At 44.7% G+C, this 14,780-nt stretch overlaps 1 protein-coding gene across 1 annotated transcript in view; it reads right to left on the bottom strand.

The window, feature by feature from the left end:
- Positions 1-14,453, bottom strand: part of LOC106613059 (leucine zipper putative tumor suppressor 2 homolog) — a 101,674-nt gene extending 87,221 nt beyond the window's left edge. Inside the window, exon 1 of the mRNA XM_014214942.2 lies at positions 14,106-14,453. The gene's annotated coding sequence lies outside the window, so the exon portion shown is untranslated. The remainder of the gene's footprint in view (positions 1-14,105) is intronic.
- Positions 14,454-14,780: the final 327 nt, after the last annotated feature.

The following is a 14,780-nucleotide window of genomic DNA, read 5'->3' on the forward strand; positions in this document are numbered from 1 at the left end:
TTGTGGGGGGAGGCCAGAAGGAGTGGCTCATTTTGGAAGTGGGTTGCTCTTTTGACTCTTACATGGAGCAGACCTTTGCTGACAAGTTCCTGAAATACCAATAGGGCTTCATTACAAACAGAAAGACTCCGCAGCAACCCCTCAGACGATCCTGCAGATGAAGAAGCGGGATGTGGAGGTCCTGGGCTGGCGTGGTTAAACCTGGTCTGCGGTTCTGAGGGCGGTTGGACGTACTGTCAAATTCTCTAAAATGACATTGGAGGCAGCTTATGGTAGAGAAATGAAGATTCAATTATCTGGCAACAGCTCTGGTGGACATTCCTGCAGTCAGCATGCCAATTGTACACTCCTTCAAAACATGAGACGTCTGTGGCATTGTGTTGTGTTACAAAACCGCACATTTTAGAGTGGCCTTTTATTGTCCCAAGCACAAGGTGCACCTGTGTAATGATCATGCCGTTTAATAAGCTTCTTGATATGCCACACCTGTCAGGTGGATGGATTATCTTGGCAAATGAGAAATGCTCACTATACAGTAGGCTGACAGTACATGGCCTTCAGAATGTAGGCATGCATAAGACAAAGGCAAAGCAGCTAGTGAGGTACTGCTCTGTGTCAGCGGTCATGGGCAGCCTTGCTGTGTGGAGAAGACAGTGCTATCTGTTTCCATATGTGTCCAGATATCTGTGTCCTTTGAAATGTTTGAATCCTTCTTGACTGTAATGTGATTTGTGGATTCAAATCAAGATTTTAAAATGTGTCTGTGTGTGTTTCAGCGCTAACTTAATCCTGATCCTCATACTTCAGGCCCCTGACACAAGTCAAGTGACACTCAGTGACATATTAGGCCACTTTAGTCCCTCTGGGAAAATGGCTGGAGTGGGGAGTGGCTGGTTCCTCTCTGCAGTCTGGTTCCTCTCAAGGTTTCCTCCTACCCATGTAGTCTGGTTCCTCTCAAGGTTTCTTCCTACCTATGTAGTCTGGATCCTCTCAAGGTTTCCTCCTACCCATGTAGTCTGGTTCCTCTCAAGGTTTCTTCCTACCCATGTAGTCTGGATCCTCTCAAGGTTTCTTCCTACCCATGTAGTCTGGTTCCTCTCAAGGTTTCCTCCTACCTATGTAGTCTGGTTCCTCTCAAGGTTTCCACCCACCTATGTAGTCTTGTTCCTCTCAAGGTTTCTCCCTACCCATGCAGTCTGGTTCCTCTCAAGATGTATTCCTACCCATGCAGTCTGGTTCCTCTCAAGATGTATTCCTACCCATGTAGTCTGGTTCCTCTCAAGATTTATTCCTACCCATGCAGTCTGGTTCCTCTCAAGGTTTCTCCCTACCCATGTAGTCTGGTTCCTCTCAAGATGTATTCCTACCCATGTAGTCTGGTTCCTCTCAAGATTTATTCCTACCCATGCAGTCTGGTTCCTCTCAAGGTTTCTTCCTACCCATGCAGTCTGGTTCCTCTCAAGATTTATTCCTACCCATGCAGTCTGGTTCCTCTCAAGATGTATTCCTACCCATGCAGTCTGGTTCCTCTCAAGGTTTCTTCTTACCCATGCAGTCTGGTTCCTCTCAAGGTTTCTTCCTACCCATGCAGTCTGGTTCCTCTCAAGATGTATTCCTACCCATGCAGTCTGGTTCCTCTCAAGGTTTCTTCCTACCCATGCAGTCTGGTTCCTCTCAAGATGTATTCCTACCCATGTAGTCTGGTTCCTCTCAAGATTTATTCCTACCCATGCAGTCTGGTTCCTCTCAAGGTTTCTTCTTACCCATGCAGTCTGGTTCCTCTCAAGGTTTCTTCTTACCCATGCAGTCTGGTTCCTCTCAAGGTTTCTTCTTACCCATGTAGTCTGGTTCCTCTCAAGGTTTCTTCTTACCCATGCAGTCTGGTTCCTCTCAAGGTTTCTCCCTACCCATGCAGTCTGGTTCCTCTCAAGGTTTCTTCTTACCCATGCAGTCTGGTTCCTCTCAAGGTTTCTCCCTACCCATGCAGTCTGGTTCCTCTCAAGGTTTCTTCTTACCCATGCAGTCTGGTTCCTCTCAAGGTTTCTTCCTACCCATGCAGTCTGGTTCCTCTCAAGGTTTCTTCTTACCCATGCAGTCTGGTTCCTCTCAAGGTTTCTTCTTACCCATGCAGTCTGGTTCCTCTCAAGGTTTCATCCTACCCATGCAGTCTGGTTCCTCTCAAGGTTTCTTCTTACCCATGCAGTCTGGTTCCTCTCAAGGTTTCATCCTACCCATGCAGTCTGGTTCCTCTCAAGGTTTCATCCTACCCATGCAGTCTGGTTCCTCTCAAGGTTTCATCCTACCCATGCAGTCTGGTTCCTCTCAAGGTTTCATCCTACCCAGTCAAGGAGTTGGTCCTTTCCACTGTTGCTTTAGGCTTGCTCTTTGGTGTGTAGGCCTGGGTTACAGTTCAGCACTTTATGAAGAAACAAATATTTGTAATATTCTTATAATGTTATAGAAATGAAATTATATTGATTGATAGCTATATGGAGTTGTTGGCAAATGTCAGCACTCAGGAGCCTAATGTGATCTGCTTAATTCCATGATACTGTGTACAAGCCTATTCTTCTGGCCATTACACACAGCATTGATTCTAGGTCCTCTTACAAATGCATTTACAGCACCATCTGTGCTATTGATTGAGTTTCAACCCACTGACATTAAGACACTCTGCTACTATATTCTGCAAGGCAATCTTCTTCATCTTAAACTACTCTATCTCAGTATAGATGAAGGGAAGGACACAAGAAAAGGAAGAGTACCGGGATACATCCGGGATATTTAGTGAACTTGTCTTTGACTCCCTTCATTCATCTCCAAATCAAATCAAAATCAAATCAAATCAAATTTATTTTTATATAGCCCTTATTACATCAGCTGATATTCTCAAAGTGCTGTACAGAAACCCAGCCTAAAACCCCAAACAGCAAGCAAAGCATGTGAAAGAAGCACGGTGGCTAGGAAAAACTCCCTAGGAAAAACTCCCTAGAAAGGCCAAAAACCTAGGAAGAAACCTAGAGAGGAACCAGGCTATGAGGGGTGGCCAGTCCTCTTCTGGCTGTGCAGGGTGGATATTATAACAGAACATGGTCAAAATCTCCAGAGCTACAGTAGTGTTTACCTTCCGAATAACAGAGAAAAAACAGAGGTCATGTCTCTAGTCAGGTACCCAACAATTACTGCTCCTAACAGGGGGTAGAGATGTGTGTGTGTGTGTGTGTGTGTGTGTGTGTGTGTATGTTTGTGTGTGTGTGTGTATGTGTGTGTGTGTCCCTGTCAGTCAGTCTGTAGGGTGCTGTCAGAATGTTCTCAAAGGGCACAACCTCAGCACAGAGTGGGAGAGGAGACAAGCTGTCAGTCAGATTTACACACACACACACACACACACACACACACACACACACACACACACACACACACACACACACACACACACACACACACACACACACACACACACACACACACACACACAAAAAGTTTTTGACAGTCGTAGAACAAAGCATTTGTAAACGAGTTCAGATGTTTTAGACTCTCAGACGAATCTGCTAAGAAGCGCTATCTGGAGTGGTTCAAGAGTGTCTAAAAAGTCCTAACATTGTTCTAAAATTAACCCACAAATAGCACTGTTTGGAGACCTGGAAAGCCATAGTCACTTAGTCAATAACATAATAACATAATTATGACAATCTGCCATTATAAAGGTTCAGAATCTATGTAAGAGATCATAGCACATGGAAATCAAGAGACACCGAATAAAACCCCCACGGGACTCCCAATCACAGCCAGATGTGATGCAGGCTGGATTTGAACCAGGGACTGCAGTGACATCTCATACACTGAGATGCCTTAGACCACTGCACCACTCGGGAGCCTGATATTAAAAAGATAGCCTGAGATTTTGGCAATGAAGCCATTTAATTACTTTCCCAGAGTCAGAAAACAGAAAACACATATTCTTCTACAAAAATAACTAAAAACATGCATCCCTGCAGCACCTCCGGGGACCCCTAGGGTATTCTGTGGTCCATAGACCGTGACTTTGCCTATGGCCATGCCCTCCCTCTTGGGTCCAACACCTAGCTATCTCCCCCTCCCCTCCCCTCCCCTCATCCTCTCCACCTCCCCACATCCTCTCCTCTTTACCCACTCCGCTAGCTTGGCTAACACCACATGCCCAGGCCACTTTTCCCGCAGCCCTTATAGTGCTCCGTCCTTTCCTCCCCTACTCTGTTTCTCCACTTCACCCTCTTTCTCTTCCTCCTCATCCCTCTCCTCTCCTCTCCTCTCCCTCCCTCGTCGCTCTCCCCACTCCACCCTCTTCATCCATCCCTCCTCTCGTCTCTCCCTCTGCTTTGCAGACAGGGCTATGTGATTTAGGGTCTCTCTCAGTAAGGTTATGGCTGAGCTGTAATGTTATGGTTCGGTGAAATAATGTCATTAGGGCTCACAAACATACATGTACACACACACCCTATGACACACACACACACACACACACACACACACACACACACACACACACACACACACACACACACACACACACACACACACACACACACACTCACTCACACAAACACGTGAAGATTACCTGAGAGAGGGGGATTAAGGAAAAGAGGGATAGAGAGAAAGAGAGAGAGAGAGAACGAGAGAAAGAGAGAGAGGAGAAAGAGAGAACGAGAGAAAGAGAGAGAGGAGAAAGAGAGGAGAGAGAGAGGAGAAAGAGAGGAGAAAGAGAGGAGAGAGAGAGAGAGAGGAGAGAGGAGAGAGAGAGAGAGGAGAAAGAGAGGAGAAAGAGAGGAGAGAGAGAGGAGAAGAGAGGAGAGAGAGAGAGAGGAGAAAGAGAGAGGAGAGAGAGAGAGAGAGAGAGAGAGGAGAAAGAGAGAGGAGAGAGAGAGGAGAAAGTGAGAGAGAGAGAGATCCCATTTTTTATCTCATATCTCTTGGGGTAAGGATTATTTATTAGGGATGTGCATCTTTCCCTTTAAAGATGATTTGATACATATCTAGATACATGGGCTCTGATACGATACAGGAACGATATGGTTAAGTTTGAAATGAAATTAAGTTTGAAATGATTCGGTGTAATTATAGAACGAATCAATGTGACATTTGTTGCATAAACACATTCATTTTCCATTCTAAGTAAAAAAATGTGCTGCTGATGGAGCTCATGTGCTGGGCCTCTGTGAGCTGAATCTGTCTGAGCTGACTTCTCTGTGTGTGTGTGTGTGTGTGTGTGTGTGTGTGTGTGTGTGTGTGTGTGTGTGTGTGTGTGTGTGTGTGTGTGTGTGTGTGTGTGTGTGTGTGTGTGTGTGTGTGTGTGTGTGTGTGTGTAAATTATGTATTTCCATGGTGTATGTACTATGTAGGCACCTGAGCTGAGCCATATGGGAGACTAGGCATCTAACACCCCACTACCACTATCACATTAGGTGGGGGGCAATGTAGCCTATGTATTTTGCCCCCCCCCTCCCCCAATTTGGTTCTGAAATCACCATTACCCACTAATGAATTTGTCAGTTTAGCAAATTAAGTTTTTGAGCTAGTAATGTATCAATATTTATAATTTACAAATAAGCTATGACAGAGCCAATGAATATATAGCACAGCTTTGGATTTCACCACATCTGAAAATTGTTTGGAAGTGTTTACGGAATAATCTTCTCTTCTCCTCTCCCTTTGGCCACTTAGTGCACCTTGCAAAGTGGTTTCTGTCCTCGTTATGAAATTCTCAACTTTACCATGTACAGTTGAAGTTTACATACACTTACGTTGGAGTCATTAAAACTCGTTTTTCAAGCACTCCAAAAATGTCTTGTTAACAAACTATCGTTTTGGCAAGTCGGTTAGGACATCTACTTTGTGCATGACACAAGTAATTTTTCCAACAATTGTTTACAGACAGATTATTTCACTTATAATTCACTGTGTGACAATTCCAGTGGGTCAGAAGTTTACATACACTAAGTTGACTGTGCCTTTAAACAGCTTGGAAAATTCCATAAAATGTGGTCATGGCTTCAGAAGCTTCTGATAGGCTAATTGACATCATTTGAGTCAATTGGAGGTGTACCTGTGGATGTATTTCAAGGCCTACCTTCAAACTCAGTGCCTCTTTGCTTGACGTCATGGGAAAATCAAAAGAAATCATCCTTGGGAGCAATTTCCAAACTCCTGAAGGTACCACGTTCATCTGTACAAACAATAGTACGCAAGTATAAACACCATGGGACCACGCAGCCGTCATTCCGCTCATGAAGGAGACGTGTTCTGTCTCCTAGAGATGAACGTACTTTGGTGCGAAAAGTGCAAATCAATCCCAGAACAATAGCAAATGACCTTGTGAAGCTGCTGGAGGAAACAGGTACAAAAGTATCTATATCCATAGAAAAACAAGTCCTATATCGACATAACCTGAAAGGCCACTCAGCAAGGAAGAAGCCACTGCTCCAAAACCACCATAAAAAAGCCAGACTACGGTTTGCAACTGCACATGGGGACAAAGATCGTACTTTTTGGAGAAATGTCCTCTGGTCTGATGAAACAAAAATAGAACTGTCTGTCCATAATGACCATCGTTATGTTTGGAGGAAAATGGGGGAGGCTTGCAAGCTGAAGAACACCATCCCAACCGTGAAGCACGGGGGTGGCAGCATCATGTTGTGGGGGTGCTTTGCTGCAGGAGGAACTGCTGCACTTCACAAAATATATGGCATCATGAGGTAGAAAATGTATGTTGATATATTGAAGCAACATCTCAAGACATCAGTCAGGAAGTTAAATCTTAGTCGCAAATGGGTCTTCCAGATGGACAATGGCCCCAAGCATACTTCCAAAGTTGTGGAAAAATGGCTTAAGGACAACAAAGTCAAGGTATTGGTGTGGCCATCACAAAGCCCTGACCTCAATCCCATAGAACATTTGTGGGCAGAACTGAAAAAGCGTGTGTGAGCAAAGAGGCCTACAAACCTGACTCAGTTACACCAGCTCTGTCAGGAGGAATGGGCCAAAATTCACCCAACTTATTGTGGGAAGCTTGTGGAAGGCTACCCAAAACGTTTGACCCAAGTTAATCAATTTAAAGGCAATGCTACCAAATACTAATTGAGTGTATGTAAACTTCTGACCCACTGAGAATGTGATGAAAGAAATAAAAGCTGAAATAAATCATTCTCTCTGCTATTATTCTGACATTTCACATTCTTAAAATAAAGTGGTGATCCTAACTGATCTAAAACAGGGAGTTTTTACTAGGATTAAATGTTAGGAATTGTGAAAAACTGAGTTTAAATGTATTTGGCTAAGGTGTATGTAAACTTCCGACTTCAACTGTATATCTAAAAATGACCATATAAACTGATTGTTAAAGCAAAATTACCCAAACTATTGTTGAATCTAAACAATCAAAATAAAAACTATTGTATGCTCATTTCAGCAGGTAGCCGATTAAACTCAACTCCAGGATTTCCTTAAAACTAATTTTCAGCCCCCAAAGAATAGCCCGCAATTACACACGACATTGTTCTGTGTAATTGCGGGCTATTCTTTGGCTGCTGACATCAGTAGATTTTGATAAAAACGTAATTTTATGTGACGAGCTCCAATCCGACAACACTAGTCGCTGAGTTATGTTATGGCTCTGGTAGCTTAATTTTATTCCGGTAAAACACCATTTTCAACAGCACATGAATAACAGTAACCTAGCAAATTACATAGGTTGTCACTAAACTAATAAAGCCTAATATCACGCAAGCCATTATAGCATTTGAATGTGCTGTGCAGATAGACAAGACCAGGAACAGGCTGCATTCCTCGCGTTGGTCAGCGTGTGTAGCTGGGCACAGTGCGCAGTTTGACTAGGCTATTGATATTGCAAAATTACGTGTACATCAATGAATGTCAACACAGTTACATGCAGATCGACACTGAAGCAGATATGACGCATCAGTTATCACAAAAGATGAGAGGTATTTTCGGAAGGTAGAAATAATGTAATATCAACAACAACAAAAATGTGAACCGGTGATTCGTAACGTTTGGATTGCTTTTCTGACGGATGCATGCTACATTTGGATCGGTATTGGGTCCGCGACCGATGGACTTGTATCTTAAACATTTGAATTGGGGACCGATGCGTATCGTTGAATCGTTACATCCCTATTATTTATGGTCCAATCAGACCAGCAGCATTTCCAATTCTGCTCACATTGATCCTGATCCATACACTGTATTAAAACAGCCATTGAGAGCATAAAACAAAGATGTCTCTTTACGGTGTCACAACCTTAACCCTATCTCTGCCCTCTCTCACGCCCCCATTCTCTGTCTTTCTTTCTCTTACTCTCCATCTTCTCTCTCACTTACTCTCTCTGCCAGCAGCTTTCATCGATATATCCTCTATCCTTTTCTCTCTACCCCATTCTCTCGCTCGTTCTTTCTCTCTGCCCCCTTCTCTCTCTTTCTTTCTCTCTGCCCACTCTCCCTTCTCAGCCCTCTCTCTTTCTCTCTCCCCCTTTCTTTCTCTCTTTCTTTCTCTCTCTCCCTCCCTCCCATTTGTGTGTTAGACATGATTGTTCCTTCAGCAGACAGTCAGACACCCTTAAACAACTGGGGATGGCATGAGAGTCAGACAGGGAATGTCCTGCCAAGACTCTGACGATATGGGTATTAGCGGGAATGAGTGTGTGTGTGTGTGTGTGTCCGCACATGCATTTCTGCATGTGTGTGTGTGTGTGTGCCTGTGCGCGTCTGCGTGTGTGTTTGCGTGTGCGTTTGCATGTGTGTGTGTGTGTGTGTGTGTGCCTGTGCCCGTCTGCATGTGTGTTTACGTGTGTGTGCGTGTGCGTGTGCACGTGTGTGTCTGCATGTGTTTGCCTATGTGCGCTTGCATTCGTGCGTGTTTTCCCAGACAGGGGATGCCAGTGGGGTGGGTAGGGAAGACAAACCCCACACTGAAACAGCTGTGTAGAGCCAAAGACAGACAGCACAGCTCAGCACACTATTACCTAGGACTGACCGCAATTAGTGGACTGTTCGATTGTTTGGTCAATAGGCTGTTGGTCAACCAAGATTTTTTTTAGTCAAGCAGTAGGAAATATATTTTAGCACACGAGACACCTGTCTGATTCACGCCGATCTCAGAGAGCTAATCCATTGTGGAGGCTGAGACTAATCCATTGGGGAGGCTGAGACTAATCCATTGGGGAGGCTGAGACTAATCCATTGTGGAGGCTGGAGGCTGAGACTAATCCATTGTGGAGGCTGAGACTAATCCATTGTGGAGGCTGAGACTAATCCATTGCGGAGGCTGAGACTAATCCATTGCGGAGGCTGAGACTAATCCATTGCGGAGGCTGAGCCTAATCCATTGCGGAGGCTGAAACTAATCCATTGCGGAGGCTGAGACTAATCCATTGGGGAGGCTGAGACTAATCCATTGCGGAGGCTGAGACTAATCCATTGGGGAGGCTGAGACTAATCCATTGTGGAGGCTGGAGGCTGAGACTAATCCATTGTGGAGGCTGAGACTAATCCATTGGGGAGGCTGAGACTAATCCATTGTGGAGGCTGAGACTAATCCATTGTGGAGGCTGAGACTAATCCATTGTGGAGGCTGAGACTAATCCATTGCGGAGGCTGAGACTAATCCATTGCGGAGGCTGAGACTAATCCATTGCGGAGGCTGAGACTAATCCATTGCGGAGGCTGAGACTAATCCATTGCGGAGGCTGAGACTAATCAATTGCGGAGGCTGAGACTAATCCATTGCGGAGGCTGAGGCTAATCCATTGCGGAGGCTGAGACTAATCCATTGCGGAGGCTGAGGCTAATCCATTGCGGAGGCTGAGACTAATCCATTGCGGAGGCTGAGACTAATCCATTGCGAAGGCTGAGACTAATCCATTGCGGAGGCTGAGACTCATCCATTGCGGCGGCTGAGGCTAATCCATTGCGGAGGCTGAGGCTAATCCATTGCGGAGGCTGAGGCTAATCCATTGCGGAGGCTGAGACTAATCCATTGCGGAGGCTGAGACTAATCCATTGCGGAGGCTGAGACTAATCCATTGCGGAGGCTGAGACTAATCCATTGTGGAGGCTGGAGGCTGAGACTAATCCATTGTGGAGGCTGAGACTAATCCATTGTGGAGGCTGAGACTAATCCATTGCGGAGGCTGAGACTAATCCATTGCGGAGGCTGGGACTAATCCATTGCGGAGGCTGAGACTAATCCATTGCGGAGGCTGAGACTAATCCATTGCGGAGGCTGAGACTAATCCATTGCGGAGGCTGAGACTAATCCATTGTGGAGGCTGAGACTAATCCATTGCGGAGACTGAGACTAATCCATTGTGGAGGCTGGAACTAATCCATTGCGGAGGCCGCGTGGATGGCACAGTCCATGAAGAAGGGGAGTGTGGCTAAGATGCACAACTCTCTCCAGAATGTGCTCTCTCCCGCCAATTTGTGCACATTCATTATTTTATGACTTCATTGTGTGAAATGTTTGCCTTGATTGTTGGTGTCTATCTATTCCCCACTACATATATGACCAGTAGTAGTAATTCCTATCATTTCTGATCTACAATGTTTGCTTGGTTATGGTCATTTCTGTTAATGCATTCTAAATATTATTATTCCAGTCTTTTGCCGTTCTCATTGTCAGAGTGGACACTTTGTTTACAGAGCGCTACACTTGTGAGAAACACGTTTTGGTTTATTTCATTCCATTTACGAGTTTTGTCAATTTAGTCATTGTATTTTGTTTGGAGTGCTACTGTCAATGTTGAGTAAGGACGTGCACCGGATTGCGCATAGAAGTAGGCCTATAGACTACCTGGCCTGTGCGCAAATGTAGGATCTGATAGTATTTCTGATTGGCTTAACGCACCACCACTAATGAGCTGTGGAGCTTCTCAAAGTAATGTTTTCTTCTCCTCAAACAGCAAGCAAACAAAGTCTGTTTTTACATCCATTGAGAATCACAATGGTTCCTCAATGTATTTGAAAAATCTTTCCAACTCTCACCCTTTTGATAACCACTCAGCGTGAAGGGAAAAAATGTCATGCTCTGATTTGGTGGAAACATCATAAAATAGGCCTACCTGATGAGCTCTTATTGTCACGTCCTGACCAGTATAAGGGTTATTTGTTATTGTAGTTTGGTCAGGACGTGGAAGAGGGTATTTTGTTTATGTGGTTCGGGGTGGTGATTTATGTAGTAGGGTGTTTGACTTATTATTTCCGGGTTTTGGTCTATGTTCTATGTTTTGTATTTCTATGTTCTTTCTGGTTTGTTGTATTTCTATGTTTAGGTTGATGGGGGGTTGGACTCTCAATTGGAGGCAGGTGCTTTCTCGTTGCCTCTGATTGAGAGTCCTATATATGGGTAATTGTTTGGTTTGGTGTTGTGGGAGAGTGTTTCTTGTTTTGCCTGTGTGAGCATGACAAGACTGTTTTGTTGTTCGTGCGGTCTTCGTTTTGTTATTTTGGTGTTCTCTTTATTTAAAATAAATACAAGATGAGCATCCACATTCCTGCTGCGTTTTGGTCCTCTATTCCCGACGACAACCGTTACAGAATCTCCCACCACAATAGGACCAAGCAGCGGAGAAGGAGGCGATGGGAATATGATATGGACTGTCGGGAAAAGGAGACATGGGCATAGTTGAGGAGATGCATTTCCAGGGCTTTTATTTTATTAAAACACATAGGTGTGTCTATATATGTAAAAATACACGTTAAAGAATTTCGACCAATCGATTGGTCAACAGAACAGACGACTTTCGGTTGACAATAAAAAAAAGAATTGTCAGGGACAGCCCTACTATTACCCAACATTCCTGCTCCACAGAGACACACGGCAGTCTAAGAGACTAAGAGAAGACAGATGAAATGGCATCAGAATTCTGGAAATATGCTGAGAAATATGTGAGATTTGTACATAACTGGACAAGAGAAATACCTATATAAGATTGCTGTTCATTGACTATAGCTCAGCATTCAACACCATAGTACCCTACAAGCTCATCATCAAGCTGGAGGCCCTGGGTCTCAACCCCTCCCTGTGCAATTGGGCCCTGGACTTTCTGACGGGCCGCCCCCAGGTGGTGAAGGTAGGAAACATGATCTCTACTTCGCTGATCCTCAACACTGGGGCCCCACAAGAGTGCATGCTCAGCCCCCTCCTGTACTCCCTGTTCACCCATGACTTCGTGGCCATGCACGCCTCCAACTCAATCATCAAGTTTGCAGACGACACAACAATAGTGGGCTTGATTACCAACAACGACGAGACAGCCTACAGGGAGGAGGTGAGGGCAATCGGAGTGTGGTGTCAGGAAAACAACCTCTCACTCAACGTCAACAAAACAAAGGAGATAATCGTGGACTTCAGGAAACAGCAGAGGGAGCACCCCCCTATCCACATCGAAGGGACAGCAGTGGAGAAGGTGGAAAGTTTTAAGTTCCTCGCCGTACACAACACAGACAAACTGAAATGGTCCACCCACACAGACAGTGTGGTGAAGAAGGCACAACAGCGCCTCTTCAACGTCAGGAGGCTGAAGAAATTTGGCTTGTCACCTAAAACCCTGACAAACCCTGACAAACCCTGTCGGGCTGTATCACTGCCTGGTACAGCAACTGCACCGCCCTCAACCACAAGGCTCTGCAGAGGGTGGTGCAGTCTGCACAACACATCACCGGGGCAAACTACCTGGCCTCCAGGACACCTACAGCACCCGATGTCACAGGAAGGCCAAAAATATCATCAAGGACAACAACCACCCGAGCCACTGCCTGTTGACTCCGCTACCATCCAGAAGGCGAGATCAGTAGAGGTGCATCAAAGCTGGGACCGAGAGACTGAAAAACAGCTTCTATCTCAAGGCCATCAGACTGCTAAACAGCAATCACTAACTCAGAGAGGCTGCTGCCTACATAGAGACTCATATCACTGGCCACTTTAATAAATGGATCACTAGTCACTTTAAACAATGGCACTTTAATAATATTAACATAGCTTACATTACTCATCTAATATGTATATACTGTACCTTATACCATCTATTGCACCATGCCTATGCCACTCATCCATATATTTATATGTACATATCCTTATTCTTCCCTTTAGATTTGTGTATTGGGGAATAGTGGTTGGGGAATTGTTAGATTACTTGTTAGATATTACTGCACAGTCAAAACTAGAAGCACAAGCATTTTGCTACACTAACATTAACATCTGCTAACCATGTGTACGTGACCAATACAACTTGATTTGATTTGAACTTTTGTCAATTAATTAAGACATTGAATAGACACTGTATCAAATCTCAAGAAGAAGAAATGTCAAATCAACCAATCAATGACTAGATCAATAGATCAGTCAAGTCTTGAATCATTTTAGAGACAGACACTTTCCACTGAGCTAAATAGAACAGACTTAACTGAGTAGGCTATGGCTGTGTTTACACAGGCTGCCCAGCTCTGATCTTTCGCCCAGTTATTGGCGAAATAACTGGTTTGATTGGGCAAAAGACCAATTATTAGTGAGAAAAGATCTGGATTGGGCCGCCTAAGTAAACGCAGCCATTGTGATGGATATTATTACTTACTGTAAGAGACAGTAACATTTCAAACAGGGTAAAATAGCTTCGGGTCTTGCATGTTTTTTAGTATGGATGATTTGGCTACAACAGCTGTTCAGATATGGCTGCATCATGTGAGCTCAGCTCCTGATGTGTGACTGGACTGGAGCCTGTCCGTTCCACTCTATGTAATGTCAATAACATAAAACATTGCTGTTCACAACACAACCGTGTCACTAGAATGGCACGAAACAGGCCCACAAACAATCAAAACTTAAAATATAGGCTACTGCTTTAAAAAGGTGAAAACTATAAAGAACCCGACTAAGAGCACCTCGCGCTTTAAAAATAAGTTTGCTACATGACAGCGAAACAATCCTCACCATGATGTGCTGTCGGCCTAGGCTACTTCAGAAATAACCAACATTTTATGCAGAACAGCATCCATTCCGTATGCACAACTCGTATACATTGCTGATAGTTTAGTAGCCTAACATCCAAGAAACTCACCTCGAGCTGCTGCTCCTTGCAGACGACTATTTCCAGATGTGGCTTGGTGTAATATTAAAGTAAGTTCTTTCCTTGATATAACAGGTATTCCCCCCTCATTTCCCCCTTGCTTTCACGAGTTGAAACTCAGTGTTCCCTTCCTCATCTTGCTCACTCTCGTCCTCTCTTCTCTCTGTCCCGAACACGTCCGCTTGGAAGAGAAACAGATTTGCAACAAGCTCGACTGGTCCGGTCCTTTTTTCTCATTCTGTTCTCTCTCTCGCGCGCAGTATGCCAGCCCCCAACGTCCGGGCTGCGTGCTGCAGCGGTTCAGCGCCACCGGCAGACAGAGGGAAACGAACGGAGCAGAATGGAGCAGCGCGGGCGAACTTGCTCGAACGCTGATCTGGAGTGACAAGTTTTTGGACCGTGGAGGGAAGGGGATAGGAGACGGTATCATAGGGGCTATTCAGACGGCCGGTGTTCCTTTGCTTGACAGAAACAATCCCTTACGTCCTTTTACAGTCAACCACTTTGCTTCAAACATCATGTGTCCTTTGTCATATAAATATTCTATCAGCTATCGTATGTGTTAACATACAATGCAATGTAGATCAAATAGTAGTGTGTAAAATGTCCCACTGGGCTATGGTCTGTCACAGTCTGTGAGATCTCTTGAGATTCTTTAGTCAGTGG

This window comes from Salmo salar, chromosome ssa01, assembly GCF_905237065.1.
Source record: "Salmo salar chromosome ssa01, Ssal_v3.1, whole genome shotgun sequence".
Classification (NCBI taxonomy): domain Eukaryota; kingdom Metazoa; phylum Chordata; class Actinopteri; order Salmoniformes; family Salmonidae; genus Salmo; species Salmo salar.